Here is an 18284-nt window from a genome sequence, read left to right on the forward strand (position 1 = left end):
TTGCGTATGAGCGCAAATATAAATCCCGCAGGTCTAGAGACCTGCCAGCAAATTTCTGTAGAGAATCCCACAGCAGTAGAGAACTGCCAGCAATGCTAAGCGTTGGCTAACGCAATAGTCTACCAGCTAAACAATAGTCACAAAACGAAGAAGCTTGCCTCTAAAAATCATTCGGAATTCCCCAAAAAAGTATCACATTAATCAAAACGCAAGAATAGTAACTTTTCATTGCCATATCGCAGGTACTTCACCGTTATATATACATTATTTACTGAAATGATTATGTACGTTGTTAATTGTTAACTTCTATGGCAAGATGGACATCAATCCCTTGGATTTTTATCCCGTAAAGATATATTTTAATTATTTAATGAAAGAAAGTTTTGAGCACCTGGCTCGCCCTAATTAGGGCTGTGTAGAATTAATCTGTGATCAGAGCCGCCTTTGGGTGTTTATGTTTCCATCTGTCTTTTTCATCGTAATCTGATGATTCACGAATGAGTTGGTTGGGATGGAGTGATGTGAGCAAAGTACTTGGCTGCTATCTGGAGGAGAAACGTGGGTATATCTGGCAGGTTTCCGTCTTGGTGTAGGATAGTGTTCCTTACAAACCATGGGGAATCGAAGATCATTCGGAGGCATTTGGTTTGAATTATTTGTAATCTTTTGATGTTGCTAGGGGAGGTGTGGTTCCACGCTGGTGAACCGTGAGTTAGTGTGGTCTGATGATCGCTTTGTATATTCTTGGTTTGTTTTCTGGACTGACTTTGCTTCTTCGGTGGAGTAAAGGGTAGAGTTGAGCTATGGCTGAGTTAGCTTTGTTGCAGGCATGAGAAATGTGGGAGTTGAAGTTGAGTCCGTTATCTAGTTTGATTCCCAGGTATTTTACTTATTTTTGCCATGGAATATTGGTATTGAACATTGTGACTGCTCCGTGATGGTTTGCTTTCTTCCTTGTAAAGAGTATGGCCGTGCTCGTGTCTGCATTGACGTCTATTCTCCATTTTTGAAACCATTTTTCAAGATTTGTTGCTGCATTTTGTAGTCATTGCATGGCTAGGTGTGGCCTGAGTGATCTGAACAGTATAGCCATGTCACCCGCATAAAAAGCCATGATGGTTGGTGGAGTGTTTGGGACGTCTGAGATGTAAATATTCAAATGTAATGGCGATAGTAGGGAGCCTTGCAGGACACCTGCTGTGATACTTCTTGTAGTGGATCTGAGGCCACGGAGTTTCACTTGAAATTTTCGGTCTTTCAGGTAAGAGTATATGATATGGATGAGGATTAGTGAGTATTTTGCAGTTATTAGTTTGTGAATGAGGCCTTTGTGCCACACTTTATCGAAGGTTTCGCCACATCCAGGAAGACTGCACCTATATGTGGTTTCCAATTGAATCCGTTAATTATGTATTCTATGTCTATGAACCTGTTGAGTTGTGCAGTGACCTGTTCGAAAACCAAATTGTTCTTTTGGGATTAGGTCTATATTGTCTGTTTCATTTTGTAGGCGGTTTAGTATTACTTTTTCTGCGATTTTCCCTGTGCCTGACAAGAGGCTGATAGGTCTGTAGTTCTGGGGGAACTGAGGTGCATTCCCTGGCTTGTGGATGTGGATTATATCTGCCTGCTTCCAGCGAATAGGGAAGTAGTTGAGTCTTAGCATCGCATTGATGATAGCCACTAGATGCATTATTGTTTTGTGAGGAGTGCTTTAATATTTTTTTTTTTGAAATCTGATTAGGACCTGGTGCTTTTCTGTTGTTGAGGTTCTTGATGATTTGGTATATTTCCTTTGTTGTAGTATAGCTTGCGTTGTTACGATTGGCGGGATGATGAAGTGCACAGCGTACGTGCCTGTAGATTTTTTCGATGAAGCGCAAGTCAGCATGAGTGTAGTTTGGTTGAAATTGCAGCTCCAGAGAGAATGCTTCTGCTTTCTCATCATCTCGGTAGACTATGCCTCTTTTTCCGTGGATTGGATGTATGTTGGTGCGGTCACTGCGAAGGGCTTTAGTCATTTTCCATAATGAATTGTCTTCGGTGTTTAGGGATCTTAGTTTTCTCTCCCATAGCTGGTTCTTGTGGTCTTTGATTGCACATCAGACTAGGTTTGTCACCCTGTTTAACTCTTGTTTATCCTGGAGCAATAGAGTTGCATGGTAGCGACGCCTGATCATGTTTTTGTTGCGGATAATCTATAGAATCTCTTCTGGGAGCAGGTTAGCTTGAGCTGGAGTGGAAACGGAGGTGGCTGTTGCAAAGCCAGTTTGGATTGTGCTTTCCAGTTTATTGATCGCTGTCTACTTCTTTGGGTGAAGAGATGGGTGGGACGGGGCCTGTGATGTTGCAAAGAGTTGCGTTGAGCTATTTAAAATTTGTGCAGGACTGGTTGGGGATGATTTCTGTTTCCCCTCCTAGGCTTAGTAGAACTGGGTTGTGGTCGAAGCTGAGATCATCAACCTATAACTGGAATTGGTACGAGGTGTTCCTGAAGATGGCTATATCGAGCACATCAGGTTTGCCCAGAGGTCCGTAGTGTGTTGGTTCCGCAGGACCTGCTATGGTGATGTTTCTTGTCATAGCAAACTTGTGTAGGCTCCTCCCATTGTTGTTGGTGTTTCTACTATTCCATGCTGGATGTTTGGCGTTTAGGTCTCCTGCCATTATCGTTGCTTCATTTGTGTCGAGAAGCTGGGAGAGATCCGTGGCTAGTAGTGATTTGCTTGGAGGGTTCTAAACAGAATATAGGTTTAGTCTACCTGTATTGTTGGTGTGTATCTCAATTCCAGTTTCTTCTAGATTTGTGGTCGTTGTTTTCTTGATCTCATTGTATCTTATGTTTTTTTTTTGATGAAGATAGCTGTGCCTCCCCCTCTAGCATTGAGTCTATCATTACTGAGTAGTGTGTAGTATCTTAGTTTGGAGTTATCACATGGCTGGCGGTGAGCCTCGTTGATCAAAAGGATGTCCACTCTATAATGCGCAGCAAATTCTTCCAATTCTAGGAGATTATGGTTTAGTCCATTAGTATTCCAGAATGCAATCTGTATGAAATTATTCGAAATAGGCGTATTAGTCAGTGCTTAACATTGTGAATATTACTTGTGTATTTTTTAGGAACTTGTTTGTATCACTTTGGTTGTGGTTGGTCTTGCTGAAAGTGGTCAGCATCTCCCCCAGGGTGGCAGCTAGGATAACAGCTGAGTTATATTTGTTGTGAATAGACTCTGTTGGTTTGATCTTTGAGGAAACTGCTGCTTCATATGAACTGTGTGATGTTGATTGCTGGTGGATACCTTCTTCCAAGACTACTGTACCTTTTTGTGATGGTGGAGTGTTTGCTTTTCTGTTTTCTGCCAGGTTATCTGGGTGGTGAGTGCAGCCTTTATAATTTGCTGGGTGTGGTCCACCACAGTTTGAGCATGTGGCTGAAGTAGTACGTGGTTTAGAGCATGTGAGAGAAGGGTGGTTGTTCCCGCATTTTACATATTTGTACTCTGCTTTGCATAATTTTTGTAAATGTCCGTATTTTTGGCATTGATGGTATTGTCCTGTAGTTGCTTTCCGCCTTAGTGGTTCCTTAATCACTAGATTGCATACAGTCTTTAGATCATATATTTCTCTTTGTTTCTTGCTTATTTCAATTAGAACCAGGGGCATGGGATGCTTGTCCGTCCTGTACATCCTAGAGACCTTAAGTGGTTCGAGGCCTTTTGTTTTTAGGTCAGAGGCTATTTCTTCTGTTGTCACAGTTTCAATGATCCCTCTTAATACCACTTTTAGGTTTTTTTCACTTTTCAGCTGAAATGTATGGTACGGGATTTCCAGCTCGTCCATTTGTTTTGTAAGTCGGCGGTAGTCCGATACTCCTTTAGGCTGTATTCGGCTCCTTTATCTGAGTTTTTAGCTCAGGTGAAATTAATTTCTGAGATTTTCATGACCTCCACAACTGTTGACCATTGTTCTTTAGTACGCAGAATCACTAGTGGTATTCGTTCTTTAATCTGTGCAGACGTGTCCATTGGTGCTTCATGGTCTGCAATGATAACCGCTTTAACTGTGGGCACTTGGGGCTCTAGTTCTAACCACCTTCCTGCGCTTCTTTCTACTGACTACCAGATAATCGTCAGTGTCCTCTAGTGTGTGAATATCGTCTGTTGTGGTATTTCCTCTGCTGGTGTCTTTTGAGGTGTTGGGAAGAGGGTCAGGGGATTGGCAGTCCTCTGATTCAACCTCTGTTATTTGGTGGATTGCTACCTTTCCTGGCCATTTCCTTTGCAGGAGGCCTCCTGCATGCTTGAAGACTGCCAATAGCTGCTTGAAGTCGAGCTCATCATATGGAGTGTCCATGATTTGGCTTAATTTATGATTAGAAAGAGAGAATAGAGATTGCTCAGGTGTCCTGAGCAGGTTACAGGTAATCCTGGGAAGTTTGAGGGTCCACTAGCAAATCCTGTAGACACTCTTAGGTGTCTACCAGCACTAAAACACAACTAGCTGTCCTACAGTAGGGAAAAGGAGTGTCACGAATTCACTTGCCCACAGATTGAAATCCTACCTCCCTAAATAAAACCATAAATCCACCACTGGTCCTCATTGCGGGTGGGGCCTGCGGGCCATTAGACCTCTTGCATGTTTCATGCAGAGGGTGAGACAGTAGGAAACAAACTGTGTCTGCGCCAGTGCAATGCGCGTTTCGTGAAAAACCTTGTAAACAAACTAATCAACTTCAGTCTAAAATAATACGTCCGTTCACATCAAAAGCCAAAAGCACAATCGATTATGTACATCGGATGTATGTGCCCTTTTATATAGCCATTCGTGACGTTGATATCACGTGGTACTACGTTGTTGCACCGAATTTAGCTAAATCGGTGGGGTTTACTGATACAAAGCTAACTCAGTGTATTTGGCTAAGAGTAATATCCTACGCACAGCTGCTACCACAACTACCTCAGACAACAGTTCAATAACGACATGCTTACTCCGATCTAGATTAGCGTATGAGAAACGCAATATCGATCTTGAAAAATGGTTAGAAAATGGCGAACTGATGTCATTGCACACAAGAGCACTGCATTGCTGTTCACAGAAAGACGAGTATCATCTGATGGCGTCGTAGTAATGTTCTGCACACTCATTCCATATTAACAAGTAGCTTAGGGATTCATAAGTCATATTGATCACATTTGTCAATAGCAAATAGGGTAATTGGGCAGATATATGCGTGAGCATGACTCGACAAAACACAAATGTTCTCGTACCATACTAAACCCGTTTTTTTTTTCTTTTTTTTTTCTCCTTCACTACCAGAAGACCAAAATGTGCGAGCTAAAGGTTCAATAATATCCCAAGTCTGTTACGATCTTCTGTTTAGTGAGACAACAAACAAACGAAAGAGGTATTTAAAAAAAAAAAAACATTCCTGCCATTATCCCACAATGATGAGCCAAATGTTCTTCGCAAATCCGATAAAGGAATAATCGATCGCAAATCCAATCAAGTCGTCGTGCTAATTACTTTCAGTTAACTTTGGTTTGACAGATGAGCAAATCTTCTGGAAAATAAGAAAAAGTCTAGTTACACAGCACAAACCTACTACGAATCCATGTGGTCTGGGTTTTTGCGATGCAAACAAAGTTGAAGCTTACACCGACAGCTAGGGAAGCAGCATAGTCCAAACTACACACACGTGGATCTAGACATTATCAGTAAAGTACACTCCCGGGTAGGTTGCACGCTAAACTGCACTGAATACGTAATTTCCATCCAACCAACATCCCCCTCTTAGGTATATAGAATCATCTCCAAAATTTGGAATAGAAAAAAAAACAGGCCCAGATATGATTTTCAAATCTGAGATTTCAAAATTTCAGATATGAGATACAAAATCATCACATGTCTACCACATAGAGCTGTAATGCACCTTGTTGATATTGTTAATGTAATATTAAGATATTACAACTTCTCAGCACGAAGGAAAGTAGTGGACGAAACTTTAAACCAAAAGCGGGAAAGCATCACAATTCGGCCAAACCCCCCCCCCCCAAAAAAAAAAAAAAAACTGCACCCTGTCAGCTTACTCTCCTCACTAGGAAAAATAGCTGAGCAAGGTAATACTAACAGGACTGCAGAAAGCCACTATAGATTGAAACCTCATCCCCGCGAAACAATTTGGATTCCAGGAGAACCACTCCACCGAATAACAAGTTCTCAGAATCAAGAAAAATATCAGTTTAGAATGCAACTGGAAGCAGCAAACATGGGCGATCTTCTTGGACGTTGCCAAGGTATTTCGACAAAATATGGCGCAATGGATCTTCTTTTAAAACGTCTGTAGGCCAAATTTCTGTGGAATTGGTCAAACTTACCGAGGAGAGCAAGCCCAATCTCCAACTGAACCTGTACGGATTCAAATCATCTGAATATACAAAATCACAACATTCGTACCCAAGGGATTCCTATTATCTCTTCTGCTTTTCGCCATGTATGTGCGACATTTCAAGTACAGTTGCCGCCGCAACAGCCCTATACGCAGATGATATTGCAATAATAGAAGTATCGAGTGAAAAACTGCAAAACGAAATCCCGGATATAGAACAATGGCTCAAGAAATGGCGATATGATGTCAATGCAGAGAGCGCTGTCTGTATTGACATCATCCCGGATAGCGAAATGGTCATGTTTGGCAGCTGATTACATTGCAACCTGTAACAAATACTTAGGTGTACAACTGGATACCCACCTGGTTTGCAGAGTAAGGGGCATATTCATTCTCCAACCAACAGACTGTGGGTTCGAATCCCGCAACGGTATTGATACTTGTGATTGTCATGAGGTGTAAGATGAGTTTCATTGCCCAGTTTATTGGAGGCCTGAAGTGGCTTGAAAAAGTTCCATGTTTGGATTTTTTATAGCAAGGTTTTCCGGACTATGCAAAAAATAATAACAATAAGTAGAAATACGATATATATATATATATATTAAAAAATAATTATACTGACTAGGAACACCGAGAAAGGTATGATAAAAACTTTAATAAAACACGACTAGTTTCGTCGTGTTTTATTAAAGTTTCTTCAGATGTGTAAATAATTACAAAAAACTGGAAAAAATAACAAGTTAAAAAACATGGACTACTCATATAAACAAATTGGGAACAGTAACAGTCAAATTTGAACTGGTGTTCGCATAGCAGGTCTAGCGTGAGACATAAGTGAGTGGCCAATGACTCGAGAGCTCCAGAACTGAATCGCTGCGCTGTGAGAGTCAGGTAAGCTATAGCTTAAATCATTGTTCATGTGTGATGGGTCCAGAACTATTTCCAAGGCGAGAGGCAGAGGCAGAATGGCGAATGCCGCAGGCGGAAAAGTGGCCCTACTATAAGTTGCCCATAAGGCACTACTTATGCTTGCATCCGCCGAAAGTTTAATTTCCATATATTCGGCACGAAACTCTTGTAGTTTCCATATTCGGCTATGAAATAAAATGTTGGATTCAATATTCACTTAATTTGTATCATCATGTATTATATTTGCAGTGTTTTGTCTTTATGTTTTTTGCATTTTAGCACATACTAGTAATGAATGTACCTCTCAGATATACGCTGCAAAATAACCGCTGCGAGCTCTTGAGTGTTAATACGGGCACTCGTTCAGCCTATTACGGCAACAATATTTTACAAAAATACAGCATTTAGTTTACTAAATAAAAAAGGCGCCATTTCTCATTGACAGTTAAATATGTGCTTATTATATTTTTTTAATAAAAAAATTATAGTTATACATACTAAAACTAAACATTTTAGAACCCACTTATTAGATACTGATATACTTTGGCTGGTATTGGAATCCCTTTAATTCGAAGATCTGTATTCTCAGCTGATGAAAGAAGCAGACAAATGAATGATGAACGCCACCCACTGTTCGCCAGACCGCAGTGCCCCAAAGACTAAGATCCCGACATAGCTTCCTGACAACTGACAACTGACAACCACCTAAAAACCTACCAGAGACAAGACTTCAACAATGGCTTGCACTATATCCTGAAAATAATACTGGTATTCCAACAGCCGAACATCTTCCACGTGGTGCCCACTTGGACTAGAATACTTGGAAAAGCCTAAACAGACTCCGGACGACAGGAAGCTGGAAATAAAACCTCATCAAATGCTACCTCACTGGCCCAGACAATTGTGAGTGTGGGACAACCCAGTCCATGGAACACCTTGTTTCTTTCCCCTTTCTTCCATCGCTTTGTGCAAAAGAGGACCTTATATCCTGCACAGAAAGAGCAGTTGATTGTGCAAAATACTGTAGGAACATCTGACCAAGTTTGTTGTATATAAGTTATATATAGTTTCCTTTTTTTCGTATTTAATTATTATTCCCTGTATAATTCACCTACCAAATCTAAGCTGATCTCATTGTAATGTATCCTAATTTGTTGTAAATCATGTTGTACCACTTGCTTACTACTGTACTACTTGTGTTTGCATACGAAATAAATAAATAAATAAATTAGATACTGAAGGAAACAACCCATAAAATATCATACACTGTGAATCTCATAAACTTTTATAGTCTCCCTCTATATATATATTAAATCATATTATGCATGAATTCTCCTCGCTCCCTGCAGTAAACAATATGCCCTCCACAACAGCAACTATATTGCAGAAACACGAATAACAATTACTTTTATTATGTCACTGAATAAGGTTCACAGATATCTGCAGACTCTGTAATACTGTATATTTCTCAACAAATAGTGCAATTACAGAAAACTGGGAATATAAACACTAACTAATGAATTACATCTCCCCTTCAAAAGAAACTGCTATATACAGTAGATCCAAGCAAAACCACATGTTGCTGATGCAACATAAGTAAGGTTTTTGCTTGACACTACCCCGACATGAACGTATTAAAACTAAGAAATATATAGTGAATATATTTCAGATATTATGGAAATCGATTTAAGAGAATTAGCATTTCCATTCAATTGTTGCTTTTTGTTTGGGTCGCGCGATCTTTTGTTAATACCACACCAATCATATGCGATGATGATCTGTAACACAATATTCCAACAAAAGGAGTGTAGAAAATGGACGTGGCGATCAAATGATGGGAAAACCAAAAACATGATTGATATGATTATGATTAAAAGAAGATGGATAACATCAGTACAGCAATGTCGAACTTTCAAGGAGCGGATATAGACTCGGACCATAGTTTAGTGATTGCAAACATCAAGATGAAATTGAAAAAGAAATATAAACCCCAACATCAGAATAGAAGAGATACAGCACGAATAAATGAAGCAGAAATAGGAAGAAGGTACAGAACAGTGTTAGCAGAGAAACTTAAAAGTGTGGAAAAAGAATAAAATTCGAATTTAAGAGTGAAAAGTGTAATGAAGGCGATAGAAGATGCAGTTGAAGAAACAGTACCAGAAGAAGAGAAGATCAAGAAGAAATGGATTACACAAGAAACACTGAAGTTAGTACAGAAGAAAAGAATGTTGAAGATAAGAAGGGATACATCAGAACAAATAGAAGAGCAATATAGAAGAAAGTGTAATGAGGTGAAAAAAGCAGTCAGAATGGATAAAATGAAATGGTTAGAAGCCCAATGCAACAATATAGAACAGTACTATGGAGAGCATAAAACAAGGGAGGTATACAAAATGATCAGAACCATTAATAGAAAGTGGCAACCAAAACAGACCACAATTAAAGATGAAAAGGGCAAAGTATTGATGAATAAAGAAAAAATTGTACAGCGGTGGACAAGATACTGTAGTGAGTTATTTGAAGAAAAACTAGATTCAGATAGCATTGGGAAACTCACTGAAGAACTGAAGCAGATATCACCACCAGGTAATGAGCATGATATGGACATTTTAAGAGGAGAGGTAGAAAAAGCAATAGGACGGCTAAAACACAACAAGAGTCCTGGTAACGATAACATTACTGGAGAAATGATTAAATATGGTGGTGAAAGTATGATTACAGAAATGCACCAACTATGCAATATGGTATGGAAAGAAGGGAGAATGCCAGAGGAGTGGGGGAAATCAATATTAGTAACATTATACAAGAAAGGAAATAAGCTAGAATGTAAACATTATAGAACAATTGCCTTGATAAGTCACCTTGGTAAAGTGATGATGATCATATTGACAGAAAGATTGAGAACACAATTGGAAGCATACCTTGCAGACGAGCAAGCAGGATTTAGGAAGGATAGAACTACAATTCAACAGATTTTGACAATGAGGTTAATAGCAGAGAAAGCTAGGAGAAAAAACAAAAACATATATTCTTGCTTTGTTGACTTTCAGAAAGCATTGGACAGTATTGACCAGAAAGTGACATTAGCAGTTCTGGAATCCTATGGAATTGATAAAAAACTAATAGCTATATTAAAAGATATTTACCAGAATGCAGTTGCAGCAGTTAGAATAGGTGATGATTTGGGGAAATGGTTTAAAACAAGCAGAGGTACTGGACAGGGAGACCCAATATCACCAAGCATTTTCATCGCACATTTAGAAAGAGCAATGGATAAAATGAAAGAAGATGCCAAAGGAATATCTGTACACGGAATGAGAATTAACAATCTGAGATTTGCAGATGACATTGTTATTATTGAAGAAGACGAAAGAGAACTACAAAAAACACTGAAACTGTTAAATGAGGAAGGGAAGAGATTTGGACTTGTTATGAACTTTGAAAAAATCAAAGACAATGGTATTTGGTGAGAAGAACATGAAACAAAAGATACAAGTGGATGGAACTGATATAAAAAATGTAGATCAGTTCACATATTTGGGAAGTAAACTGACATATGACTTGGACTGTAAAAAAGAAATAAAGATTAGGATTGCAAAGGGAAGAACAAATCTGAAGGCCATGGATAACATCTGGAAAAGTAAAGTGATCAGTCTGCAAACAAAACTAAGAGTATTGGAAACATGCATCTTCAGCGGTGTACTGTACGGATCTGAAACGTGGGTAATAAATAAGGAATCAAGAAAAAGAATTTTGTCATTTGAAAGAACTTGTTACAGGACGATTCTAATACAGAAATTCACCAATGAAGAGCTCTGTCAGAAGATACAACCTAAACAGAATCTAATGCAGAAGATTATAAAGCTTCAATTATTTGGACATATCTGTAGAATGAGTGAGGACCGGAAGATAAAACATTTATGTTTGGTATTTTGGATGGTTTAAACAGAAGAGGTAGACCATACAGAGAATGGATAGACGATATAAAAGACTGGTGTAGAATGGGTGTACAAAAACTGTGACACTGTGCACTGGACAAAGAAAGGTGGAAGAAAATAGTGAAACAGGCATCAGACATCAACGGGCAGTGAGCCCATGATTCGTGATGATGATGATGATGATGATGATGAATCATATGCACTTCTTAATAGCTGCTTTTTCTTTATTGGCCTACAATCGCGCACATCTTTCACTTCTCATTAGTAATTTGTCAAGGATTGTTCATTACGTATCTCAAGTCTTAAATTACTGGTAATTTTTGCTTGATATAATGGGAAGGAAGATGTCTCTATTTGGGTAGATAATTTTTACGTTGCGCACAAGAAACTGCTCTCGAGGACAGAAGAAGTGATGGAGAATAGAAGCTTCTTGGTAAGTCATACCCATTTTCAGTTTTTTTTTCCTCTGAAAACTTTAGTTTCCGAAAATCCCCGCATATATCTCGCACCACGATTTTTTTAGCTTTAATTTTGGGGAAAAAAAGTGCGAGTTATATTCGAGTAAATACGGTAATTTTTTTAGCTTTCAAATTCTTAAGTATGGATCATTCGTTAAATACAGGATTTATAAAACGCACAAAAGAGAGCAATATAGCAGATATAGAAATAAGCAATTTCACTCCTCTCATTGATGATAAATTATTTATATTAAGTAAAAATGTATATTATCTTTATAAATTTTGTTCTATTAAAAATAAATCTTTTTTTTTTGTTTAAATGTACATTTAAATTCAAATAAAACAGACATTTACAATGAAATATATTTTTATTTATTATTATTATTATTATTATTATTATTATTTTGATAAGGTACTTGGTAATGATGAAATTAAAGAAGGGGTACACAGATATCTGAAGTTTCAGAAACACTGATCTGTCCAAATATTTAGTCCGAAACATAGGTGTATATCGCTGTTCGTTTTCTTAAATTCTGCTTCAAATTTGGATAGACGAAACAGCGTGATATGCACTTATATTTTTTTCAGCGTCATTTCAATTTTGAATGTGAAATATATTGAGTGTATTGGTATTTAAATGATTTTGTTTAAATACCAATGTTTAAATGACTTTGGACTATTTCTGACTTTGTTTTTAATTGTGTACTTATTTTTGATTTTTTATAGACAAATAAAATTTTAAAGATAATAGTTTATAAATTATAAACATATTAATCAGAGGCGCATTTTGCTAAAATGCCAAAATCTCTCGTGGCAGCATACTTTACATCTTACATTGCCCTCAATAATTATAGTTAACCTTTAATTATCAAATTTTCAAATTATTGTATAAAATAATTATTTATAGTAAAAATCTGTAGAAGTCAACTGTTTTAAATCGATTTTTTTAAAATAAGATATAATTGTTTTAAAACTCTTAAAAATAATAAATTAATTCAAAATTAATAATTAATAGAAATAGAATAATTTATCAATAGGAAATTTATTGTCATTTAGATCAGTAATTTGAAAGAGAAAAAGTTATCGGGGGCTACTTTTCTCAAAAGGAAAAGAGAAAAGGAAGAGCAAATAAAGAAAGCAACAAGCGATATAAGGAGATTTGGAATTTGCGTGAGCAAGGTGTGCTCACCTTGCTCATACAAAGGGAGTCAGGAGCAGGTTTTTTGAATGGAGAGTGGTGAGTGATTGGAATATATTGCCCGAGAGTGTGATGAGCGCAGAGACAGTAAATATATTTAAGGCCCGGTATGATAAGCTATGTGTATAATAGTAGACCTCCCACAATGAGTCTTTGACTCCATGAAGGTTTTCATAATAATAATAATAATTATTATTATTATTATTATAAATCTTTCACATATCCGCAAAGTTTTCTTACATGCCAGTTCGCTCTCCCGGTATTAATGTGTATTATATTATTAGCTTGCTGAATGAATTTTGTTACCTCGTATTTATGAAGGTAAGTTTGTAGTTAAATATGTGATTAATCTTAGTAATGAATTTTTAAATAAATTATTCATTTCATTTTCTTTGTAGTGTTTTTAACTTGTTATTTTACGAACTCTTGCATATTTTTTGTGCCCATTGACTACTATATTGAATTTTACGTTAATATTAAACAAGGTCATTTTTAATTTTATTTTGCTAATTTATTTGTTTTCTTAATGTAGTAAAATCGGATAAAAATTATTTTGTAAAGGGACTAGACTTAGCAAATGACGATTCAATTCTAAATTTTTTACTTTGTTTTGGGCCCATACTTTATGAAAAAAAAATAAAGTTTTTTATGATTTTGGAAACAGACAAAAATGGCAGACCAGAGAAACAAAATGAAAACCCTTTCTGGTCATCAATACAGAAAAAGACGAGCAAAACGAGAAGTTATTCGAGCTCGGCAAGAAAATCAATTGCGGAAATTTTAAAAATTATCAGAAACAAGAGCCAGTGAAAGCGACGTTCCTGTGGAATCCCCCACTGACAATGAGTCTGAAAAATTCGAATTTGTGTTAAGATGATAATCAGGCTCTTCAGAAACATCCAATAGCTTCGATTTCAAATACAAATAACTCAACACTAAATTACGAGCTTTTTGAAGATCCATCTTTATGGCCAAACTTGTCCAATTCAATAATTGATATATTAGTAAAACGAGGTCCTCCTGCTGAATCAAAAGAGACTTTTTTTTTTTTCCACGCGATGAACATAATAGAAGTTTTCATGTATCACATTATAACAGGATTTTGAGTATCGGAGAAATCATTAAAAGATCTTGGTTAATTTACTCAAGTTCAAAAAATGTAGTATTTTGTTTCTGTTGCAAATTATTTTCTAATTTTCGAACTATGAACTTAATTTCGGAAAGAAATAACGATTGGAAACATATGTCCCAAGTTCTTCAGTGCCACGAAAAATCTCAAGAACATTTTAATAATTTTGAAAAATGGATCGATTTGGAAAAGCGTTTAAAAATGAAACTACAATTGATCACCATCAGCTAAAATTACTCAAAAAAGAACAAGAACACTGGATGCATGTTTTAAAACGCATAATATCGGTTATTAAATTTCTTGCAAAAGAAAACATTGCGTTCAGAGGAAGTTCAGATACTCTATATACAAGTAATAATGGAAAATTTTTGAAACTGATTGAATTATTCGCCGAATTTGACAGCTTATTACAAAAACATGTAGAACGCATAAAAAGCAATGAAACCCACGTTCATTATTTAGGGAAATGTATACAAAACGAAATCATTAATATATTGAGTAATGCAATTAAAAAAAAAATGTATCTAAAATAATGAATGCTAAGTATTTTTCAATAATTGTTGATTGCACCACTGATATTTCGCGGCAGGAGCAAATGTCATTAATTGTAAGATATGTTTCTATAAAAGAAAAAATGAAGAAACTCAAGATATTATACAAATAGAGGAAAGATTTCTAGATTTTATTAAAATTAATAATACAACAGGAAGTGTTATGACTGAAGTAATTTTAAAATTATTAATTATTAGAAGAAAAAAACTTAAATATTCAAAATATCCCTGGTCAGGGATATTTTGAATATTTTGAATTTTGAATATTCAAAATATTTTGAATATTTTGAATCCTAGAGCAATTTTTTGTTCCGTGTTGTACGCATTCCTTGAACTTGGCATTGAGCGATGCAGCAAGCTGCAATGTAGATACGGTTTTATTTTTTGACATTATTCAGTCAATCTATAATTTCTTTTCTTCATCAAGTCATCGATGGGAAGTTCTTCTAAACCACATCCAAAATTTTACTTTAAAACCTTTATGCACGACGAGAAGGGAAAGTCGCGTTGAAGCTGTAAAAACAATACGAAATCAAGTAAAAGAAATACATGAAGCTTTAATTTTCATCACAGAAGATGACAGCTTAATTGGGCAACAAGGCATTAAAACAAAATTGGAAGCTAGTTCGTTAGCAAAAAAAATTAATTATTTCAAGTTTATATTTGGCACATTTGTTTGGTATGACATTCTAACTGAAGTCAATGCATCTAGCAAACAATTGCAAAATATCTCTTGCAATATTATGGAAGCCTTGAAAATTCTTGACGTCATACAGAAGCGAAAATAATTTTTTGAAAGTTAAGCACCAAGCCTATAACTTTGCTCTAAATGTTGGGATAAATGCTGATTTCCCAACAAAACAGCACACGAATTCAACATGTAAAAACTCAATTCGATTATGAATGTCCTGACGAATCAATTACTAATTTTGAGCGACAGTTTCAAATTATTTTTTTAAATGTAATTCTTGATTCAGCAATAACATCAATTACTGAGAGATTTGAACAGCTAAATAAATATGAATCAATTTTGGGGTTTCTCTTTAACATTGGTAACTTAAAATGTGATAACGATACAGTAAAAAAAAAAGCTTGTTACTTAGAAACTGTTCTGCCTGTCAAAAAGATATTTCAGCAACAGATTTATTAGATGAATTAAAGATATTGTCTCGGAGGGTATCAAATAATTATTCTTCCAAGGAAGTATTATTATTTCTACCAATTCTTTTAACAATCCCAACTACAGTTGCAAGTGCAGAGCGCAGTTTTTCTAAATTAAGACGTATTAAAAATTATTTGAGGTCCACAATGTCCCAAGAGAGATTAGATGGCTTAGCTACCTTATCTATTGAAAGTGATATAACCAAGACATTAGATCTAGAAGAAAAAGTAAAGTCTTTTGCCGAAATTAAGGCTAGAAAGGGTTATTTTTTTTAAATAATTAAAACTGTTAATTCTTGATTTAGATTTTTTCATATTTGTTTTGTCATATTTAACGTGATTTATGCAGTATTTATAAATTGTGTTAAAATTATGCACTCATTATATAATAAACATTATATATATATATATATAATTTAAAAAAATCTAACTTTTAGTTAAATTTTAAAAAAATTAACTAAATATCTAACTTTTGATATACATATACAATTTCAACCGAAGGGCAGAAAAAAAAAAATCTTGCCCACACTCACAAATTTGCTTGGCCGGCGCTAACTATTTCTTTTGGTTCTAAGATACGTCTCTTTAGTTCAGTGGTCGCTAAAGTGGTCGATATCAACCCCCTTGGGGGTTGATATCGACCCCTAACATTGTTATACTTACACGTAGATATAACATTGTTAGGGGTCGATTCGTACTCAGGGATTGATTGGGGGTCTACAGAAAAATATAAGACATCATTGTACAGGTAATATTTAATACGGTTAACTTGGATTACCTCCATCCTGAATGACAACGCAATTAAGAGTGAATCGTGGGAACAGTGACATGAATAGGACCTTTAAGATGGAGCAAGGTCATGTCAATAGTTACGGAGGACAATGAAGTAGGCCAAAATGACGTATTTACCAATAAACGGATGTGGTGGTTCCCGCCCGGCAGGCGCGGGGGGAGCGAGTTGCAGCACGTGCGGGGTTTCTTATTTACTTATACTTACACGTATTCGATCCCAGTCTCATTTTTGCGCATCGACATACAAGTGAACGTTAATGCTCTAAAATTCATCAACATACATATTACAATTGAATTTTTGAGTTTCTCTTTAACATTGGTAACTTAAAATTTCGTTATTCATTCACGAACTAAACTTCTCTATGTTGAAGAGTTGAGCAGGGCTGGTAGTTTTGTACATCCTATAGAAATACGTGAGTAGGTATATTATTTAGACATTACTTTTGATTACTGACTTCAATTTTAATTATTTTGTTACAACCCCAGTAACCACAATGGCTGCATCAGATTCTAAAAAGAAATGCAGACAATATTCATTAGAATATTTGAAACTTGGGTTTATTGCTTCATTAAGAAACGAAACGAGGCCTATGTGTCTTCTTTGTGAAAAGCCTTTTAGTAACGATGCAATGAAACCAGCAAAAATGTAAGATCATCTTCGAAGACTCCATCCCGATAAGAAAGATAAAGATCTTGACTTTTTTAAAGAACTGAAAGAGCAATACACACATCGATTAACTATAAAATCATTTATGAAAGCACCTGCCGAAGCTGACAATAAACAAGATTAACAGCCTCCTACAATATTTCTTTTAATATAGAAAAAAAAAGGAAAACCATATACAATTGCAGAGGACATTGTTATACCCGCAATCAAAGAAGTAATTGAAACCATAATAAAAAAAAGATTCTTGCCCTATTTTTAAAATGCTTACCATTGAGTGCGAATACCGTGAAAAGACGTATTGGTGAATGGCTGAAAATGTAGAAAAAACTGTAGTATCAGAACTCCAAAATAGTAAGTTCTCCATCCAACTTGATGAATCTACATTCGATAGTTCTATTCTTATGGCTTATGTAAGATATTATAGTAAAACCAAACGTCAAATTATTGGCGAATTTCTATTTGCAAAATATCTTGAAAGTGATGGAACGGGGTTGACAATTTTTTCAGCGATTGGAGGAATATTTAAATAAATATGATATTCCATTTACTAATATAACAACAGTAGCCACGGATGGCGCGCCTGCAATGGTGGGTCTCTTATCAAAGTTTCGCTGCCTTTCTGAAAGAAAAAGTTCAAAGTGCACTGTGTGTTGCACCGAAACCATTTGGTGGCAAAAACTCTCAGTGACGAACTGCATGATACTCTAAAAGTGTGTATTAAATCTATTAATCAAATTAGAGCTCATCCACTTAAATCGCGATTGTTTGCCAAACTTTGTGAAAAAAATGATGACGTATCAAACCAATTACTCTTGCATACTGAAGTAAGATGGTTGTCTAGAGGTGCAAGTCTACAAAGATTTGTTGAGTTGTTCGACTCAACCCTAGAGTTTCTTACAGATGTTAATTTGTTTTTGAGTGATGAACTGAAGAGAAACAAGAATCATATTTTCTACTGGGCGGATTTATTTTCAAAATTTAATTACGTATAGACCCGTCTACAAGTAAACATGTCACGATTATTCAAGCTCGGACGATTCATTTAGGCTTCCAAGCTAAATTAGCCTTATTTAAATTATCATTCTTACGAAAA

Source organism: Typopeltis vanoorti, chromosome 4 (assembly GCF_054136105.1).
Source record: "Typopeltis vanoorti isolate ZY-2024b chromosome 4, IOZ_Tvanoo_1.0, whole genome shotgun sequence".
NCBI lineage: Eukaryota > Metazoa > Arthropoda > Arachnida > Uropygi > Thelyphonidae > Typopeltis > Typopeltis vanoorti.